This window comes from Jaculus jaculus, unplaced genomic scaffold, assembly GCF_020740685.1.
Source record: "Jaculus jaculus isolate mJacJac1 unplaced genomic scaffold, mJacJac1.mat.Y.cur mat_scaffold_36_1_2353498_arrow_ctg1, whole genome shotgun sequence".
NCBI classification, from domain to species: Eukaryota; Metazoa; Chordata; class Mammalia; order Rodentia; family Dipodidae; genus Jaculus; species Jaculus jaculus.
In genome coordinates, this window is record NW_025423492.1 from 2,146,476 (window position 1) to 2,169,057 (window position 22,582).

Here is a 22,582-nt window from a genome sequence, read left to right on the forward strand (position 1 = left end):
GTAAAATAAGTCATGTTCATTTTTGTGTATGAGTTAGTGAGGACAGAGTAAATGACCCACTCAACAAAAGAACTGGGAGTAGGGTGCTTTCTAGTGATACTTCACATGAGATTGACAAGGCTACACGAAGAAAATGCAGAACAAGATAACTAGTATAAAAGAGTTAGAGAGAAGAGAGACTGAAAGAGAGGGCGAGAAGCTGTAGAAGATTAAGGTCAGTCTTCATTATACCCTCTCCAGTGTCTTGTGGCTCAGGTGTTGTCTCTAAGGTGAAGGTTCAACCATTTGGTCTGCCTTTTAGGATGTAGAATTTTATGGTACCACTGCCATTTGGGTCTAGATTTGTGTCTCCCACCCTCGGCCTTGCAGTCCCCTCTCTCCCCACCCACCCTATTGTCTAGTCCTCGAGATGTTTGATGGATATGTCAGCATCTTGGGTAGATTCAGGTTAGGTGCTGTAGATGAGTGCGACTATGTGGCGATTTTCTTTCTGCGATTTGGTAAGTTCACTGAGAATGATCTGTTCCAGGTTCAGCCATTTTTCTTCAAATTTCATTGTGTCATTCTTTCTTACTGCTGTGTAGAATTCCATTGTGTAGACATACCACATCCTAGTTATGCATTCTTCTAGTGATGGGCATCTGGGTTGATTCCAGTTCTTAGCTATTACAAATTGAGCTGCAAAAATATGGTTGAGCAAATCTCTCTGGACTGTGGTTTAAAGGTTTTAGTGTACATGCCTAGTAAGGAAATAACTGGGTCTGTTGGTAATTCTATAGTCAGCTTTTTCAGGAGTCTCCATATTGCTTTCCCAAGAGGTTGTACCATCTTACATTCCCACCAACACTGGTTGAGGGTTCCTAATTCTCCACATCCTCGCCAGCATTTATTTTCATTTGATTTTTTGGATGTTTGCTATCCTTACTGGGGTAAGGTGGAATCTCGTAGTTGTATTCATTTACATTTCCCTGATGATTAGGGATGATGAACATTTTCTTAAGTGTGTGTTTGCCATTTGTATTTCTTCCTCTGTGAATTGCTTGTCCTGCTCCTTGCCCCATTTGGGGGTGGGCTGTTTGACTTTTTATTTGTTAGGTTTTTTAGTTCTTTGTACATTCTAGAGATTTGGCCTCTGTCAGCTGGATAATCAGCAAAAATTTTCTCCCATTCTGTGGGTAATCTATTGGCTTTGCTTACCATATGATTGCCTGTAAATAACTTCTTCAGCTTCATGTGAATCCCATTGGTTGAGTGACTGTTTAAGATTGTGAGCTACTAGGGTTTTTTTCAGGATGCCTTTTTCCATTACTATATCATGGAAAGTTTTTTTTTTAATTTTTATTAACATTTTCCATGATTATAAAATATATCCCATGGTAATTCCCTCCCTCCCCACCCCCACACTTTCCCATTTGAAATTCCATTCTCCATCATATTACCTCCCCATTACAATCATTGTAATTACATATATACAATATCAACCTATTAAGTATCCTCCTCCCTTCCTTTCCCTTCCCTTTATATCTCCTTTTTAACTTACTGGCCTCTTCAACTAAGTATTTTCCTTCTCACGCAGAAGCCTATTCATCTGTAGCTAGGATTCACATATGAGGGAGAACATGTGTTGCTTGGCTTTCTTGGCCTGGGTTACCTCACTTAGTATAATCCTTTCCAGATCCATCCATTTTTCTGCAAATTTCATAACTTCATTTTTCTTTACCGCTGAGTAGAACTCCATTGTATAAATGTGCCACATCTTCATTATCCACTCATCAGTTGAGGGACATCTAGGCTGGTTCCATTTCCCAGCTGTTATAAATTGAGCAGGGATAGGGGGTTATCTAATCCCAGTTTTGTTTCCTAGCTACAATACGGTCAAGCTTCTTATTACTTAAGAATGTAATCTCCAGATTGGAGCCTTTATGTGAGGTAGAGGAGGTGTGTTACTAAGTGCTGATCTCGATGTTAATTGCTTCAGCCACACTGGGTATTCAAAGCTCACTCTCTACTTCTATCATGCTGTGATGACGTTATGACTAACTGCTTGCTCTTGACATGTTTTCCCCACCATGATGAAGTTTCTTTTCAAAGCATGCAGAAGCAAGGAATTACCATGGCATATTGTTCACAATCATGGAAGTTGTTAATTATAAGAAAGAAAAACATATAAATATATATACTTGTTTGTGTTTAATATATATTAAATAAATAAATCATATATGTATTTTAAATAAGAGAGCAATGAAGAGAAACAACAAACAAGTAAACAAAGAAAAACTGCCAGTTGGAAATAAACCTTGTCTTTCCATAAGCTGTTTTGAAGTAATAAGGTAAATAGTACAGAAAGTTGTTACCAAGGTGCTGATGCTACAAAAAGCACAAACATATGACTTTGTAAAGTTTTAGTTTCAGAGAGAGAGAGAGAGAGAGAATAAATATGGCCATGGAAGGGCCTTTATCCACCACAAATGAACTCAAGATGCATGCACCGCCTTGTGAATCTGGCTTATGTGGGTGGTGGTGTAGTGAACCTGTGTCCTTAGCATTTGTAGGCAAGTGCTCTAATACTAAGCAATCTCTCCATCCCCCAACCATGTGATTTTTAGACTTTTGGAATGAGACTTAAGGAGGAATATGCAAGGAATCTGGCACTTTGGACTAAGAAAGTGTAGGATTGTAAGCAGAAGTTAATTTGCTATTCACATGAAAATATGAAGGACTGAAATGCAGAAAGAGATATGAATTGTGTAGACTCCTGAGTTTTCAGAGAGGAAAGATGTCTTTGTTAGGATCTGGGCTAAATGTAATTTGTTTGATATTCTCACTGTTCTCCTGTTGTCCTTTGACCTTGAGTAATGATGAATTTAGAAGTAATGTACTGATTTGTTTGGTGGAGAATAATGTAGAGCAGAATATATGAAGGATATAAAGATTGGCAAGAAGGAAGTATGTACAGATAAGTTTTAGGACCCAGAGTGTTTAGCCACCTTAGTTGCATTTGTTAAAGGCTTACCCTGTTGAAGGGTGGTCCAGCTCCTGTGAATGGGGGAAATAGCTACTATGCACTGCAGGTGAGACTCAACCCAGTGCAGGCTCAAAGTAGAAGGTATGCTTAAAAGGGGGCCCTGAAATAAGAATGCTGGAGGAGTTTCTTGGTCCTTGGAAGTCTGGCTTCATTTCAGCCTGGAATGAATTTTTCAGCATCACCCACTTGGCATTGGTGTTTTGAAGTATTACAGATGCAGAAAATACATGGTCATGGAGTGTCCTCATTGTTCTGGAAAGTTTGGGTCTGGAGAGTGTTTGGATCAGGTGGTGTGTCCCAGGAACAAGAAGACAACTGCTACAGAAGTATTTAAACATAGATAGCCAAAGCTAAGTCTACCATTTTATCCAATGTAAAATTTGATTTCCTGTTTTGTAAAGTGGCAATAAGAGTATATAGTCTCATAACAATATTGTAAGTCTCTTCATTGTGTTTGTTGTCAAGCACAGAGCAACAGTTCTTTGAAATTGATAGTTTTGGGTGGGAGGTAATGTCACTGTATTGCACATGTGTGCACATACTTTAAAGTAGATGATGTAATTAATATGAGAAGAACACAGGCATTGGTCTTAAAGATGAATCATTATTTGGCATGGGCAAGTTTTCAGTGGTTTGATTCCTGAATCACTGGGCACATGTTTATTAATTACTTTTGTTCATTTACTGGAAGTTCATTCAGTTGAAGGTCCATTGAAGCAGAGGTTACTATTTGTGTATGTTCCTCAATTTGTTTTCTAGATGGGGCCTCATTCTAACACAAGCTGGACTGGAACTTACTTTCTCGACCAGGGCTGACGTTGAACTCACAGGGATCCTTGTACTTTTGCCTTCCTAGTTCTTGGATTAAAGGTGTGTGCCAGTGTGACTAGCTGTAGAGTCTGGATTTATTAAAGATACCCAGCAGTAGTTAATTCCTGGATATTTCAACATTAAAGCTATAAAATCACTATGAATGTAGACCAAATATTCCTTTTATGTATGAGCCAACTCATAAAGTCAGATGCTCTGTGTTTATTCTCTAAATGAAGCTTTAATCATAATCAAGAAATATTTCTGACCTATATGGTCTTTGTGCCTTTTTTTTTAGGATGATAAAGGCCATAAACATATTGAAAATATATTTTACATGTTAATTTGGAAGTAGAGGGGAGAGAGAGAGATGGAGGGCATGAGGGTGAGAAAGACCGAATGGACATGACAGGGACTCCTGACACTGCAAACGAATTCCAGATGACTGTGCCAGTTTGTGTACGTGGTTTCCATCAGTAGTCTTGATTTGAACTTGGGCTGCCAGTTTGTGTACGTGGTTTCCGTCAGTACTCTTGATTTGAACTGGGGGTGCCAGTTTGTGTATGTGGTTTCCATCAGTACTCTTGATCTGAACTTTGGGTGACAGTTTGTGTACGTGGTTTCCATCAGTACTCTTGATCTGAACTTGGGGTGACAGTTTGTGTACGTGGTTTCCATCAGTACTCTTGATTTGAACTTGGGGTGCCAGTTTGTGTATGTGGTTTCCATCAGTACTCTTGATTTGAACTGGGGGTGCCAGTTTGTATACGTGGTTTCCATCAGTACTCTTGATTTGAACTGGGGGTGCCAGTTTGTGTACGTGGTTTCCATCAGTACTCTTGATTTGAACTTGGGGTGCCAGGCTTGGCAAGCAAGCACCTGTACATTTGAGCCGTATCTCCAGCTCCTGGTATATGTTTTTTATGAGAGATTATTTTCTGTGGCAATTAGGTAACATAGTTGTAGGGGATATGCTTCTGATATAATTGAGAGTTATGTACACAGGAGATGGGTTAGTTTATGTCTAATCAACTAAGCATTTATGTGCAAATAGGTTAGGTTGTAACTAGATTCTTTTGAAAAAATATTTATTTGCAAGCTGAGGGGTAGAAGAGAAACAGCCAGAGAGAGAGAGAGAAAGAGAGAGAGAGAAGGAGAGGGAGATATTGGGCACACCAGGGCCGCTAGCCACTGCACATGAACTCCAGACACATGTGCCCCCTTTGCATTTGGCTTACATGGGTTCTGGGTAATTGAATCTGAGTCCTTTGGATTTGCAAGCAAGAGCCTTTACCGCTAAGCCATCTCTCCGGCCCATAACTAGATTCTAAACCTCACTAACTTTCTTGTACTTTAAGGACTATGTGTGTTATTTATTTATTATTTATATATGTAGGAGAAGTATGGGTGCAGAAGGTCTCTTTCTGCTACAAACAAATGTGAGATTTTATTTTTCCAGTGTTTACACCTGCTTATATATGTGTGACTTGAGAATTGAACACAGTTTATAGCCAACCACCTTTAATAGCTGAGCCATCTCCTCAATACACATTTTGTACTTTTTTAAAAGACTTTTATTGACAATCTTCACACAGATCCATTTTGTTTGATCATTATTCTCTTCTCTTTTCATCTTCAGTCTTTTCTTCTGCATTGTCCTACTACTGAACCACTTTTTTATCTTGCTTTTCCCTCTACTGTTTTGATATCTTTTTTACCTCCCTCATCATCCACCTGGAAATGTTGATGTGTCCAGTATTGTGGACGTCCTGTGCGAGTGATGTCACCTGCTGTGAAGTCATGAATACAAAGAATGCTTATGAATAAAAAGGATGCAAGGTGTCTAGGAGATAGCTTTCCAAAGGCCTTTTAGCACCCTCTTTAGTGTTGTTACTGAGCCTTGCATTAGGTGGCATCAATGTCTACTTTAGTGTTAAGAACTCAGCACTCACCTTTTCTTTGTAAGATATTTTTATTTTTATTTATTATTTAAGAGAGAGAGAGAGAGAGACAGAGACAGAGAGGGAGAGAGAGAAGGAGGGAATTGGCACCCCTGGAATTCCAGCTGCTACAAACATATTCCAGATGCAAACACTACCTTGTACATCTGGTTTATATAGGTTCCAGGGTCTCGAGCCTGGGTATTTGGCTTTATAAGCAAAGACCTTAATGGCAAAGCCATCTCCCCATTCCAACAGTCATTTTTTCTTTGAACTTTGATGACTTTTGAGCCTTCTTTATAGTCACCACCATCTGCAAAAGAATTTATCTGAACCTAAGTTAGAGCATCACAAATCTATGGGCAAAGATAAATTCTTTAGAGAGAAATTTGATAGGTACAATGTTTTCATTTAGCCAAATCATGCTAATAGCTTTCCTCAGGGACTGTATCTTTCCAAATCATAGTTTTTTAAAGTATTTAATTGATGTATTTGTGAAAGAATAAGGCAGACAGGAAGTGGGGGGGAGGAATGGAGAGAATTGGCATGCCAGGGCCTCTGTCCACTGAAAACAAACTCCAGATGCATGAGCATCTGGCTTACATGCATAACAAAAAATCAAACCTGAATCCCTAGGCTTCATATGCAAGTGTGTTAACTGCTAAGCCATCTCTCCAGCCCAAAATCATAGATTTTTTTGAATAGGTGTTTATTATCAGATACATTCCCTCTCATTTAGTAAACCTCATTTGGAATCAGACAGCAATCAGTTACAACTCTCTCTAAACCACAAAGTCATTCAAATTTGCATTTCCCTGATGGCTAAAATGTGCAATAGTTTTTGAAATATTTTTGCCCATTCGTATTTTGTCTTTTGAGAACTTTCTGTTCAGTTCCATATCCCATTTATATTCATTGTTTGATTTTGTATTTCTTTATTTTGAGTTCTTTACATATCATAGTCAATTTTTTTTCTTCCAAATTTTTATTAACAACTTCCATGATTATAAAAATACCCCAGGGTACTGTCTCCACTCCCCCCACTTTTCCCTTTGAAACTCCATTCTCCATCATGCCCCCTTTCTTCTCAATCAGTCTCTCTTTTAATTTTGATGTCATGATCTTTTCCTCCTCTTATGATGGTCTTGTGTAGGTAGTGTCAGGCACTGTGAGGCCATGGATATGCAGGCCATTTTGTGTCTGGAGGGAGCACGTTGTAAGGAGTCCTACCCTTCCTTTGGCTCTTACATTCTTTCCACCACCTCTTCCACATTAGACCCAATCACACCTTCCAAGGTGTGATTGAGATGTTACTTGGTACTCTAGTCATTTCTTTCCATCACCCTGATACCTTCTGAGTTGTCCCAAGGTCACTGCCATCTGAAAAGAGAAGATTCTATAACCAAAGTGAGAGTAGCATTAATCTAAGGGTATGAATATTAAGAGAAGTGCATACTGGGCAGTTTGATAAGCATAGTATATACATTTATCCAGACATCAGCAGATGTTACATCCCTAGTGTTCATGACTACCCCTGTTTTAAGTTTTCAGTATCAGGGTTGTATTCCCTCCCATGGAATGGGAGTCCAGTCCCATTGGAGGGCAGTTGGTTTCCATCATCATAGACGTGCCACTATTGCACCTGTTGGCTCATTTGGCCTGGCTGGCCAATTGTAAGGTTTGCAGTGTCCACTGCTGATTATCTTCATTGGTGATTTCTCTTTTTCCCATTGAACTACATGCAGAATGGCTTCTTCCAGCTTTCTGTCAGCTGGTCTACATAGAGGAAGTTTTTACCTCAGTTCCAGCAGGATTTCTCATTGGCCTTGCAGCCCAAGTATATGGAGTCTTCAGCAATAGGGTCTTACCATCTATTCCTGGTGGGAATCCAAGGGCCTCAGCAATGGCTTCTAATATTTTGGGGGCATCAGGCACCTCCCTGGCCAACAACTCACTGGAAGGTATCCCATCCCTGGTCCTGAAAATTTTTAGCAATCTTGTATGTTACCTGAGTGTTCCTTTGTCCAAAATGTAGGATTCCATATGATTTATATATATCCTCTTAAATTCATAGTCAAATTTTAATAGGTGGACATTTTCTTCCATTATGTTTGTAGCCTATGTTTTGTATTTAATAAATTTATTTCCTTAAATTTTTTAAAAATTATTTATTTATTTATTTGAGAGTGACGGACACAGAGAGAAAGACAGATATAGGGAGAGAGAGAGAATGGGCAGCCTCTGCAAATGAACTCCGGATGCGTGCGCCCCCTTGTGCCTCTGGCTAACATGGGACCTGGGGAACCGAGCCTCGAACCGGGGTCCGTAGGCTTCACAGGCAAGCGCTTAACCGCTAAGTCATCTCTCCAGCCCTCCTTAAATTTATTAACATTTTCTAGGATTATAAAAAATATCCCATGTTAATACCCTCCCTCCCCCCATTTTCCCCTTTGAAATTCCATTCTCCATTATATCCCCTCCCACTTCTCAATCAGTCTCTTTTATTTTAATGTCATCATCTTTTCCTCCTCTTATGATGGTCTTGTGCAGGTAGTGTCAGGCACTATGAGGTCATGGATATCCAGGCCATTTTATGTCTGGAGGGAGCACATTGTAAGGAGTCCTACCCTTCCTTTGGCTTTTACATTCTTTCTACCACCTCTTCCACAGTAAACCCTGACCCTTGGAAGTTGTGATTGAGATGTTACTCAGTATTCTAGTCATTTGTTTCCAGTACCATGATACCTTCTGAGTCATCCCAAGGTCACTGCCATGAAAAAATAGAAGATTCTCTATCCAAAGTGAGAGTAGCATTAATATATGGGTATGGTTATTAAGAGAAGTGCTTACTGGGCAGTTTGATAAGCATAGTATATAAATTTATCCAGCAGCAGCAGATGTTACACCCTTAGGGCTCATGACTCCCCCTGTTTTCGGATTCCAGTATCAGGGATCTATTCCCTCCCATGGAGTGGGCCTCCAGTCCAATTGGAGGGCAGTTGGTTTCCACCATGACAGACGTGCTGCTATTGCACCCATTGGCTCATTTGGCCTAGCTGACCTATTATAAGGCTTCGGTGTCCACTGCTGAGTATCTTCACTGGTGGTATCTCTTTCTCCCATTAAACTACATGTAGAATGGCTTCTTCCCGTTTTCTGTCAGCATATTTTTAAATTTTTTTTTTTAAGGGAACAATTTGCCAATGAGGCATTACAAATTTTTTTGGCTTTTTTTTTTTATTTTTATTAACATTTTCCATGATTATAAAATATATCCCATGGTAATTCCCTCCCTCCCCACCCCCACACTTTCCCATTTGAAATTCCATTCTCCATCATATTACCTCCCCATTACAATCATTGTATTTACATATATACAATATCAACCTATTAAGTAGCCTCCCCTCTTCCTTTCTCTACCCTTTATGTCTCCTTCTTAACTTACTGGCCTCTGCTACTAAGTATTTTCATTCTCACGCAGAAGCCCAGTCATCTGTAGCTAAGATCCACATATGAGAGAGAACATGTGGCGCTTGGCATTCTGGGTCTGGGTTACCTCACTTAGTATAATACTTTCCAGCTCCATCCATTTTTCTGCAAATTTCATAACTTTATTTTTCTTTACCGCTGAGTAGAACTCCATTGTATAAATGTGCCACATCTTCATTATCCACTCATCTGTTAATGGACATCTAGGCTGGTTCCATTTCCCAGCTATTATAAATTGAGCAGCAATAAACATGGTTGAGCACGTACTTCTAAGGAAATGTGATGAGTCTTTTGGATATATACCTAGGAGTGCTATAGCTGGGTCATATGGTAGATCAATCTCCAGCTGTTTTAGGAACCTCCACACTGGATGAAATGTCCTGTATGTATCTGTTAAGTCCATTCCTTCTATGACCTCATTTAGTCCAGATGCCTCTCTGTTTATTCTTTCCAAGTCAATTGATGAGAGTGGGGTGTTAAAGTGACCCACCACCACTGTGTTTGGTGTTATCTGTGACCTTAGTTCTAATAGTGTTTGTTTGACGAATTTGGGAGCCCCCATGTTAGGTGCATATATGTTTAGGATTGTAATGTCCTCCTGTTGGAGTGTGCCCTTAATCAATATAAAGTGACCTTCCTTATCTTTCTTGACTAACGTCGGACTAAAGTCTACCCTGTCTGATATTAGGATAGCAACCCCTGCTTGTTTTCTAGGCCCATTTGCTTGAAACACCATCTTCCAACCTTTCACCCTAAGATAATATCTATCCTTTGTAGAAAGGCGAGTTTCTTGGAGACAACAAATTATAGGATCCTGCTTTTTAACCCAGTCTGCAAATCTATGTCTTTTCGTTGGGGCATTGAGGCCGTTGATATTAAGAGATATTATTGAAAGGTGTGTATTTTTGTTTGCCTTTTGTGTGTGTGTGTGTGTGTGTGTGTGTGTGTGTGTTTCTGGTTCTACCTGCGCTCTCTTCTGTTAACTAGTATTTGAGTATTGCTTGTTTTTTCTAGGTTCCTTATATGTGTGCTTTTCCTTTTGTTCAGCATGGAGGATTCTATCAAGTATTTTCTGTAGAGCTGGTTTTGTCTTCAAATACTCCTTTAAACTGCTTTTGTCATGGAATGTCTTTATTTCTCCATCTATTTGAATGGATAGCTTTGCAGGATAAAATAACCTTGGTTGACAGTTGTTATCTTTCAGAACATGGAATATATCACTCCAAGCCCTTCTGGCTTTAAAAGTTTGTGTTGAATAATCTGCTGTAATCCTGATGGGCTTGCTTTTGTAGGTAACTTGATTTTTCTCTCTAACTGCTTTCAATATTTTTTCTTTGGTGTGTGTGTTTGGAAGTTTGATTATAATATGGCGAGGAGAGGTTCTTACTTGGTTTTGTCTGGCTGGGGTTCTAAAGGCTTCCTGTATCTGCATTGGCACCTCTTTCCCAATTTTCGGGAAATTTTCTTCTATAGTTTTGTTGAAGACGCCTACTATGCCTCTGGAGTGGAGTTCTTCTCCTTCTACTATGCCCTGAATTCTTATATTGGATCTTTTCATAGTGTCCCGAATATCTTGAAATTCCCACTCATACTTTTCTATAAGTTTGTCTTTCTCTTTGTTGGACTGCATTAGGTCTGCCACCTGGTCTTCTAGCTTAGATATTCTGTCCTCTCCCTCATCCATCCAACTGGTGAGATTTTCTACAGCGTTTTTTATTTCATTTACTGTGTTCTTCATTGCTAGTAATTCTGACTGGTTTTTCTTTACTATTTTTATTTCCTTATTTATGTCTTGTATTGCCTTCTTTATTTCATGAAATTGGTGTCCTGCATCTTCTTTGATTCCTTTGATTTCCTCTTTAAGTTCCTCTTTGACTCCTTTGATTTGTTGTCTGACTTCTTTGAACATATTTACAATCATTCTTTTGAACTCTTTCTCAGGCATTTCCTCTAACTCTTTCTCACTGGAGGACATTTCTGATGCATTAATACTTTTAGGTGGGTTTATATCGTCTTGCTTTTTAGTGTTTCTTGTGTTATAATGTATATATTTTTGCATCTTGGATTAAGTTAATGCTTGGATTTTCTAGCTAGCTGTGTATTCTTAGCTGTATCAATTGATTTGATGTAATATATTTTCCGGGTAGGACCTTAAGGTGTTAGGTGTGGCTCTTAAGACTCTCAGAGTATCTACAAAGATGTTCTTAGGGGTTGAGTTTCCCTGCTATAGGAGTATTCAAGCAGCTGAGTTGAATAAAATACAGGTAGATTCTAAAGTTTAACTAAACACTGTACACATTCAATCAAAAACAGCCCCAAGTATGTATGCAAGAGTAGTTATTATAATGACCAGATCCTCTATCAACAAAGAGGTTAAGATTTCTGGTCTGTTCAGGCATCCAAGTGAACTTGCAACCAAGTGAGACCCTTCCCTGGTGTAATCCGTTACCTTGGATGATTTTGGTCTCAGTCAAGTTGCTGCCTGTGTCGTCGGGCTGCTGTTCTATTTCTTGGAGCTGGGCGCTGGCTTTTCCTGCAGGGCAAACTGAGCCTGGCAAGTGTGGCCCTGCAGATCAGCACCCCTGCTGCTGGAACTGCTGCTGGGTCTGTAGCCGCTGATGCTGAAGGTGTTGCTGCTGGACCCACCACTGCTGCTGCCTCTGCTGCTGCTGTAGCTGCCACTGCTGGAGCCACCACTGCTGCTGAAGCTGCTGCTGCTGTGTCCACTGCCGCTGCTCCCACAGAAGCTGCTGCTGCTGGGTCTGCCACTGCTGCCGCTCCTGTGTCTGGTGCTGCTGGGTCTGCTGCTGCTGCTGCTGCAACTGGAGCTGCTACTGCTGGGGCCGCTGTTACTGGTGCCGTAGCCACTGATGTTGCTGCTGAACTCTGCTCCTGCTTGGTTCCCGCTGTCGGCTCAAGTTGGAATGGACGGGTCCCAGGACCGCTGCTCTGTTTGCCAGAGCAGGGCTCAGGCAGTGGGGGAGGGGTGGGAGCTGCAGCTGCTGTGGTTCGCTCGCTGCTCCACGTGTTCTTCTACTTCGCGGTCTGCTCCTCTGTTGCTCACTGCCGCTCTCCCTTCCCGTTTCCTGAGTTGCGGAGAGTGCCAGTGTGAGTGGAAGCTCCTGCACTTCGCTTTTCCTGTGGTGGAAATCGAGCCTGGCTGCTTTCTGGTGCACCACTGCCGCAGTTGGCCGATCTTACGGAGCCGCTTTTGCCGGCCTGTGTGGGCTCTGGATGCTCTGTATCTCTTCTACTTCTCCACTGCCGCTTCAATTTCCTATACACCTCACTTTTTAGTAAAAAGTGTATATTTTGCTGAGATTTTTTGGTCTTTTTCCCCCCTAGGTTGCTTTGGTGTGGTACCTATGCAGCCATCTTAACTGGAAGTATCTTTCCTCAATTTTCTGTCATTTCTTACTGTACAATTTCTTTCATATTTAGTAGCCATATGTTCTAAGAGTGACCATTTTATTGTTCATCATATTTGTTATAAGTTCTACAAGAGTTTCTTGACTTTATCTTTAAATTCTTTACCTTTAGGCTGGAGAGATGGCTTAGCAGTTAAGCACTTGCCTGCAAAGCCTAAGGATCCTGGTTTGAGGCTCCATTCACCAGTACCCATGTAAGTCAGTTGCACAAAGTGGCACATGTGTTTGGAGTTCATGTGCCCTGGAGGCCCTGATGTGCCTCTTCTCTCTCTCTCTATGTCTATTTCTCTCTGTCGCTCTCAAATAAAGCAAACAAACAAAAAATGACTTAAAAAGCCTTTACTTTTTAAATTTTTTACTTAACTCAGTATTTGAACAATTTTAATATTTTTGTCATGGGTATATTGAGGATTATCTTGCATAATGTGATATTTTATATACCTGAAATTTATGATTATATATTTTATCTGTTTATGCAGTTCCTTATTGATTTTCATCCTTTAATATCTTTCATATTTATGTATGTTCTTTAAAATGTATGGTAGTCATTGAATAAAATTAAGAGTAATGTTCTTTTTAAGTTAGAAGTGATGGCTGTAAACTCAAGTTAGAGTATGCTGTGTGGAAGATTTAGAGGTAAGATTATTGGATAGTAATTGAGATAGCCTTTTCAATTTTTCTTAAAATTATTTTCCTTCAGAAAACCATTTTACATGACTGATGAAAATCTATTTTTGTGGCTTTTAGTGCAACCTCACTTCTCTCACATTTGAAACCTTCCCTGGGAGTTTAACATGCCTAAAATGAGAGGCAAAAAGATCTGAAGGTAAAAATCTCTTACAGCAGAAACAACCCTAGAATTTATGACCAGCATGATAGCTTTTTATTTTTCTTTCCACTGACTAAGGATATTACAAATCCGTGCAAGTACTTGCAAAGCTATATTAAGTTTTCATTAAAAACACACTATGTCAACACTAAGTAATGTCTCTTCAATTGTAATGAAACTTTTTTATATGGACAATGTAAAGCAATAAAAACAGAACAATATAGAAGACACTGAAATCCATTTGTGAGAAGTCCATCATTTCTCCAAAAAATCATAAACTATTTCAGAATTATGTTTTATCACCACATTCTGGGCAAAAATTCTCCCTATCCTTATTTTGTCTTCTATCCAGAGCTACAGTACACATAACACTTAACTGTGAACTGTTTTGCATTAGAATTTTTACTGATTCCAAGAAATAGCCCAAGCTACAGCGAATTCTACCATGACTTGTGAGGATACAGGAAGCAACAGGGACTAGAAAAATGCCAACAAACACTGTACTGTCCAGTATATGTCCCAAAACATCATTCCCACATGTACTGGGAGAATATGAACTATAGTTGTTTGCCCTAAATAATATATATGAGAAGAAATCTTTCCCTCCATGCTCCTTTTTTTTTTTTTTAATTAGTTTTCTATTCAGCAAATGCAGGCCATTTGGTACCATTATTGGGCTCATCCATGACCTACCCCCTCCATTTGGCCTCTCCTTGTTGAGGTATATGGGTCGTGCATTTTGGAGTTAGCCCACAGTTATTGGTAGAATAAATGTCTCTGCATATCATGACCCAACATGTGGCTCTAACATTCTTTCTGCCCCTCTTCCACAAAATTTCCCTGAGCCATGTTTGGTTCATTTTTTTTTTATTTTATTTTTTAAAATTTATTTAGTTATTTATTTGAGAGTGACAGACACAGAGAGAAAGACAGATAGAGGGAGAGAGAGAGAATGGGCACACCAGGGCTTCCAGCCTCTGCAAATGAACTCCAGATGCGTGTACCCCCTTGTGCATCTGGCTAACGTGGGACCTGGGGAACCAAGCCTCAAACCGGGGTCCTTAGGCTTCACAGGCAAGTTCTGAACCGCTAAGCCACCTCTCCAGCCCGGGTTCATTTTTTGGTCTGCTTCAGTGATGAGGTGTTGGGGGCTTCTGGGGCTCTGGCTCTCTGATTTGGTAGACGTTGATTTTTCTCTGTGTTGGTCTCCTTCCCCTTTGTGCTGGTATCCAGTTCATCAGGAAAACAGCACCCTTGCTTGTTTCACCAATTTTCATTGTTTCAGCTGGGGCCCTTTTGAGGTATGATGGGGTGGCTCTGTCCTTGGGATCTGCATCTATCTGAAAAAGAGAAGCAGCTTCTCCAACGGAGATCATTCTCAGTGAACTTATCCAATCACAGAAAAAAAAAAAAAAAATCGCCACATAGTCTCACTCATCTACAGCACCTAATCTGAATCTACCCAAGATTCCTTACATACCCAGCAAGCATCTCATGTACTATACAATAGGATGGATGGGGAGGGAAGGGAGGACTTCGAAGGGGTGGGGAACACTAATTTAGATCCAAACAGCAATGGTACATAAATTCTACTTCCTAAAAGGCAGACCAAATGGCTGAACCTTCACCAGGCCCTTACAGGAAACACCTGAACCACAAGACACTAGAGAGGGTAGGATCAAGTCTAACCTAAATCTTATACATCTTCCCTCCCTTCCTCTCCCTCTCTCTTTCTCTCTCCTCTCTAACTCTTGTATATTAGTTATCTTTTTCCTCATTTTCTTAGTGGGCACTGACATGTAACTCCCAGTACCAGCATGGGGCTACCATCCACAATGAATGAGCTTTTCATTAGAGAAACCTACAAGGTTTCTTAAAAGAATGACAGATTTCTGTCAGAGTACTTGATGACCCACCAAATGTTAGTGGTAAGACCCTACTGCTGAAGACACCACATGCAGCTGACACGTAAAATGGAATGGCATGGCTGGAAGCCAGGAGAGAGTCAGTCCCCAGACAGTCAGCGTATCTAGTGCCAGAAGGTACTACATGGCCGACTGTGGGAAATGACCAATATCTGTCCAAACAACTCATGGTCTAACCTACTTAGCAACAAATAACCTGTCGTGATGCCCTCCATTCTTCTTTGATTGTTTGAATGTTCTGCATGGAGTATCCCCTCAAATATTCTATGTATGTTTGACTTTGTGTTCATATAATCATAGAGTTGACATTTTTGTGGAAAGTTTTCCTCCCACCATCTATTATGAGGGATACTATTGCTCAGGAGACAAGGTTGGGTTGGAAGCCATAGTTTTTCAGACATTGAAGTGTTCCATTCCAGGCCCTTCTGGCTTTTAGGGTTTCCATTGAGAAACCTGATGTAATTCGATGGGACAGCCTTTGTATGTTGTGAATTGTTTTTCTCTTTCTGCTTTTACTACTCTCTCTTTGTTTTCATCATTAAGAATTTAAAATATGATGTGTCTTGGAGAGTTTCTTATTTGGTTATGTCTGTTCGGCGTTCTGTAGACTTCTTGTATCTGGATGGGCCTCTCTTTTGTGATATTCAGAAATTTTTCTTCAATAATTTTTTTGAATATGGTCGCTATGCCTCTGGCCTGAATTTCATCTCCTTCTGATATACCCATGATCCAAATGCTTGGTTCCCTTGCATTCTGTTCAGTTGCTTTTCTGAATTAGGCAAAGTTTTTGGCCTTCTGATCAATTTCTTCTGTCTTGTTTTCCAGGTCTGAGGTTTTGTCTTCCACATAAATAACTCTGTTGGTGAGGGGTTCTAGAGAGGTTTTTATAATTTCTATTTGATTTTTGTTTTCTGTTGTGTTATTTTGCATCACTTCCATCACTTTTTTGAGGCAAATTTTAATTAGAGTTCTGATTTGATTTTCTTGATGCTTCCTGTAGTTTATTCTTGCATTTGATCAAGTCTTATTTAAGTTTAAACAACTGGTTGTTGAGATCTTCTACTGTAGGTCAAGGCATCTTTGGTGGAGATCTCTCAGTTTTCTGACTTTTGTTGGCTTTTTTGCATTGTTGTCTATCCATTTTAGGAAGAGTCTTTATTTTATTGTGGAAGCAAGTTTTTGTCTTTGTCCTGTGCACCCTCTAACTCAGGTAAACAGGGATGTTGGTACCCAGTGACCAGTCAGGATACCATAGAAAAAGGCCTGATTCCACAGCACATACAGGAACAAATGAAAACACAGCAACCTCATTGGTAGATCAAAAGAGACCTTGATCCAAAGAATTGATGAGCTGGAAGCAAACCATCAAATGACCAACAATTGTATCAGTGAAATTGAACAGTCATCTCTTAGAATATTATGCTTTTTACAGTAGGCTTAACTTGTTTAAAGAAAACGTTAGAACCCTCAAGATTGATATAAATAAATTGATGATGAGTCAACAAATGGAAGATTTCAGTAACCAATTGACTAAACTTAATGAAGACTTGATAAAATGCAAAAATGAATTCCAGTAAGCTTCAAGAAAATCAGAACATGAACTGAAATCATATGCCTCTTTGATGTATGCAGTTGCCAAGGATTGGGAAGGTTATGAAAACTTCAGGCAGTGGAGCCACACTGGAGAACATTTGTCACAAACTGTTCTTCTGAGTCCTGCATGCAAATGTGATTCAGCTTCCCACTCATGTCTCCCATGTTTTCCTATCACGATATACATTGAATGAAGCTCTTTTCCATCCATAAATTGCTTCTGGTATGATATTTGTTAACAGCAATGAAAAACTGTCACGTATACCAAAACAATGTATTGGAGATAAGTAATGTCATAAGAATCAATGATGGAAAAATAAATGTTCACACAGAAAAACAAACAAGAACTGTATTTCTCACCATATTACAATATAAATTGAAAATTTATAAACAATTTCAATAGAAGACATGAAATTTTGAACTTGAGGTATATGTAGGAAAGATCCTTTTTTAAAAAAATATTTTATTTTTATTTATTTGAAAGAGGAAAGAAAGAGAGAGAGAGAGAGAGCGAGCCTGCCAGGACTTCCAGCCACTGCCAACGAACTCCAGATGATTGCACTCCCCTGTGCATCTGGCTAACATAGGTCCTAGGGGATTGAACCTGAGTCCTTTGGCTTTTCTGGCAAATGCCTTAAATGTAAGCCATCCCTTCAGCCCAGAAAGATTCTTTAATGCTTTTTATATACAATGAAATTCCTGAAAGCGCTCAAGTGCCTCCATAAATAACAGCAAGAATGGACAATTGGTAACATATGCTGATAAAAGGCATCTGACAAGAAAGAAAACAGCAGAGAAACCAGACATCCTCAGAAGGGAGAAAATATTTCCCATGAATTCATATGGAAGATAATTAATATGGGAACATATAAATGATATTTAAAAGTGGAGTCCCAAACTTCCTAGACATCATTGAATCAATAGTCAAATGTATTGATCAGAATCAGATTGCATACCAGTTTTCACATTAAAGAGCACTGAAAATTGCATACCTACCTACCTACGTATATACATACATATAAACATGTACAGTAGAATTTTATTTAGATATAAGAAACAATATTAGTAAGACATTAGCAAAGTGTATGAATTAGGGGTCTGTCATGTTAAAGAAAATAAATCAGATTCAAAACAGAATACATTTTATGTCATATGTAGTAATGATAACAGAAGACTAACCATTTGGGGAAAGGCATTAGTCTAAAAGGAGCTGGGAGATGGAAACTGATGTAAAAATGGGCAATAAAAAACAAGATGACAAATATAGTCAGTCATATGCAAAATATAAATAAATACATATGACATGAATGACATGAGCAATATTTCGGGTAAGGAAGGGATATGGTAAGAATTGGGTAAGGGATAAACATAGGTGATGGAAGAGCATCAAGCTCAAATTTCAATGTCACACAAATTAATAATTTCATGTAGAAATACATCCTGTTCCATGTTAACTAAATATAAAAGCAGTATCTTAACTGGCCTCGCCTAATTGTCCAAGTACTTTGTCTGAAACGTGTTTGTTTTTTGGGGGGAGACCTTGAAGCTCTGACAGATCAACAGTTTATTGTGGATAGCAACCAATTTCTGGTTCTGAGAGTTACAGGCCCATGGTAACAACAACAACAACGAAATTAAGGTAATGCTTCATCCTATCTTCTCCGGGGCCCTTCTTTTCAGGTACTCACCCCATGTTCCTGTTGAAGGTTATATCTTTTATTTGACCTCCAGGGATAAAGGTTTATATGGTAATAGTTCACTTTTGGATTTAGTTTTGTATTTGTTTCCCCACAAACCTAACCCATCATATCTCCTTCATCTCCCCCTGCCCCCACCACCAAAGCCTTCCAACCCTAATGTCTGGGCTTTGAGTTTCCTATCAGCTATGTTGGCAACTCAAGCTGGTCCAGATTAGGAGCCAAGAATGAGTGATAACATGCAAAGCTTTTTTTCTTCCTGTGATTGTGTGTGTTCACTGAGTATATTCTGTTCCACATATGTCCATATTCTACAAATTTCACAGTATTTTTTGTACCACTCAGTAGAATCCCATTGTGTGAATGTGCTGTACATTCATTATCTATTCACCCAGGGATGAGCACCTGGGTTGATTACAGTTCTCAGCTATCATGAATTGAGCAGCTATAAGCATGGTTGAGCAGATATCTCTGTAGTGAGACTTGGGACATTTAGGATAGATGTCCAATAAAGGAATAACTGGGTTTCTTGGTAGCTCTATGTTCTTCCTTTTCAGGAATCTCCATATTGATTTCCATAGTGGTTGTACAAGTTTAAATTCCCACTAACAGTGAATGAGGATTCCTTTTCTTCCATATCCTCACCAACATTTGTTTTCACTTGATGTCTTAATGATCATTATTGTTAGTGCAGTAGGGTGGAATATCATAGTTGTTTTCATTCAAAGACACTACTATATGCTGCTGACAGAGAGCATAAAGTGTCCTGTATGGAATCTGGAATAGAGCCAGTATCCAGGCAGTTAGCCTGTCTAGAGCTGGAAATTGCTTCCTGAACTATTTGGGGAAATGTCCAAAAATGGTCTGAGCAACCATGTCAAAGCTACGCAGAAGCAAACACCCTGACACAATGTACATTCCAGTGCTATAGTGGCACACAGGATTGGTAGGTAACCAGTAGTTTTCTTTTTGGCTAAGGGATCCACTCAGTGTAAAGGAACCCATATCCAGAATTGAGAACCAGACCATAATCCTATGGAGACAAAGATTATGCTTCCCAGTGTCAAGATTTCATGAGTCTTTGGTTAAAAGAGGGGCTACATACATCAAATTCTCCTTAAATTATAATGCTTATCACATTTAAACTAGACTGACTCATTCTTAATTGGGGAATCTGTTCTTTTTCATAAGGTAGGGAGACATGAGGATATAAGCTACTCCTTGTGCTTCAGCCAAGCCACAGGTGAATATCCAGAGGAATTGAGATGAGCAAGAATGCTACTTCCATAGTGAACCTGATAAGAACCACTAGGGTTAAGGAGACAGAACTTGAGAACATTCAACACCTACCAAAGCAGAGATCTAGAGGCTCCTAAGAACTTTTCACTGAAGTAGATTTAACACCCAGCCAAAATGGCTCAGGGAATTTTGTGGAAGGTGGGGCACAAAGATTGTAAGATCCACATGTTGGAACTTCATGAGAGGCACTCCCACCCTACAAAAATAACTGACTGCTGCTCCCACAATGCGTATCCCACAGCCCTATGGGGATTACCTGTAACCCCATGTAAGAAGGCACCCAGAGAAATGGGTGCAAGAATGAGGGATAAGAGGGAACAAATACATCATGTACACATATAAAATATGTTGTTAATAAAGATTTACATTTAAAACAATAAAAATGAAATAATGACAGAAAATACTAATTACAATATGCTCAACACTGTTCACAGAAATTTTATATTCTGTCCTCAAGGATGAATTCTCCCCCCCTTCACTTATAATCAGTGAGTAATGATTTTTTTTCAAGTTAGGGTCTTTCTCTAGCCCAAGCAGAACTGGAATTCACTATGTAGTCTCAGAAAGGCCTCAAACTCATGACAGTTCTCCTATGTTTGAGTCCCAAGTGCTGGGAAGAAATGCATGTGGCACCAGGCCCAGATAATAGTTTAAAAATATTAATTAGATTTGAAATAAGGCAATAAATCAGGACAGTTCGGCCTTATTTCAAGTCCCAATATCTATCTCAACTCACAAAAAAGGAATTACCTAAATTTGTGCAACTTTCTATACATTTCACATTAATAAAAACCAGGCTCCTCATCATGTACTTATATAATTAATTTATTTTTATTTGAGAGAGAGAATGAAGCAGAGGAAGAGAGGTAGAAAAAGAGAAAGAATGGGCAGGCCAGTGCATCCAGTACTGAAAAATAACTCCAGTTGCATATGCAACCATAGGCATTTGGCTGACATGGGTCTTGGGGAATCAAACTGAGGTCCTTTGACCGTGCAGACAAGCACCTTAACCACTAAGCCATGTGTCCAGCCCCTCACACTTATTTGTTTACTATCCAACTTGAACACATAATGTGAAAGCAACAACAAAAAATAATACCTTACTCAGTGGTGGAAGTGGATTGTATAAACACAAAATATAAATTCTGTGTGGAATCCTGTAATGAGGTAAAAACAATGTTGAAGATGAGAATCTGAGTCATCACAGCTTATTAATCTGTGGGAACTGAGGAACAAGGATGCAGGTCATGTATCGGAACTAAAGTATGAATCTTATCGTCTGCTTCATTATTGGGAGACTGACTGGAAATCCTGGATTTTCCATGATTGTTTTCTGTGTTGTGTACTCAGACAATGGGAAACATGGGATTGTGGGATATTACAAGCATGAAACTGCTATGAGAAGTGCATGGGCCACACAGTAAATGCTATGACGCTGATGGAAGTGAGGTATGTGAGGATCTCTCCACTGCTTGAACAATGGAAGAAACAATGCTGCCCATGTCTTCATGAGCTATGACCAGCAGGAAACCTCTCTGACCTTTTCCCATCACATCTTGACTTGGAAACTCCAATGAAGTCCACTTACATGATTTCAGGTGCTGTTCATCCAAGTGGCATTCTGAAATTGGTTTGAAAACAAGTATGCTCAGATTATCCCAGTGACATTCATGCCTGGATATACATGAACTTATAGCACCTGAAGCAAGAGATGATGCTCACAACATGTTTTTCAACTCCTTTTTATGACCTTGATGTAGATCTCAGATGCAGAGCCCAAGGGCTGTGTTTTGTACTCCTCAAGGGAGGATGACAAAGACTACAAAGAGTGAAATTAGGGATATAAATATCTCCTCTAGTCAGCAATAGTAGCAAGGATGGATACACACACATAAACAGGCATATGTGATGTGTGTTTCTACCTGATGCTGAATATTACATCAGAGCTCAGACTGTGAGTTTCAAGACATGGGCAAGCTGATCATTTTCATTTTTGTCTTATTTCTTCCAATGCTTTCTCTCCTCTTCTGCAGTTTGACAGAAACAGACTGCTTTTGGAGAATAAAGCAAAATATAGAAAGTGATGGAGATATGTGGAAGGATTGTATGTTTATAACTCACACATCAAAGCAGCATATGATAGACTGTGATTCAATGAACCAGCTTTATCGGTAACTGTCAGTTTTGTTACTTAACTTTATATTTGAAAATCATGAATACTGTGTAAAAAGTCTATATATGGGTACACTAACAGTTTTTGGATCCCTTGCAGTTTTCCTCCCAAGGATATCACTTATGAATGAATCAAAATTTATTTTATATTATACTGAGCAGAAAGTTCCCGTAGTCAAATGCATGTGAGTTGTATAGATTTTCTTGCTGATTTGCAGTTTAATCCCACTGAGGTCAGATAGAGTTCAAGGGGTTATTTCAGTTTTCCTGTAGTTAAGATTTTCTTTGTGTCCTAATATATGGTCTATTTTAGAGATTGTTCCATGTGCTGCTGAGAAAAATATATATTCTGCCTTGTTTGGGTGGAATCTTCTG

General features: G+C 39.3%; 1 protein-coding gene across 1 annotated transcript in view; it reads left to right on the forward strand.

Annotated features, from left to right (window-relative positions):
• The window catches only part of LOC123457326 (vomeronasal type-2 receptor 116-like), a 38,058-nt gene that overhangs the window by 1,247 nt on the left and 14,229 nt on the right, over nucleotides 1-22,582 (forward strand).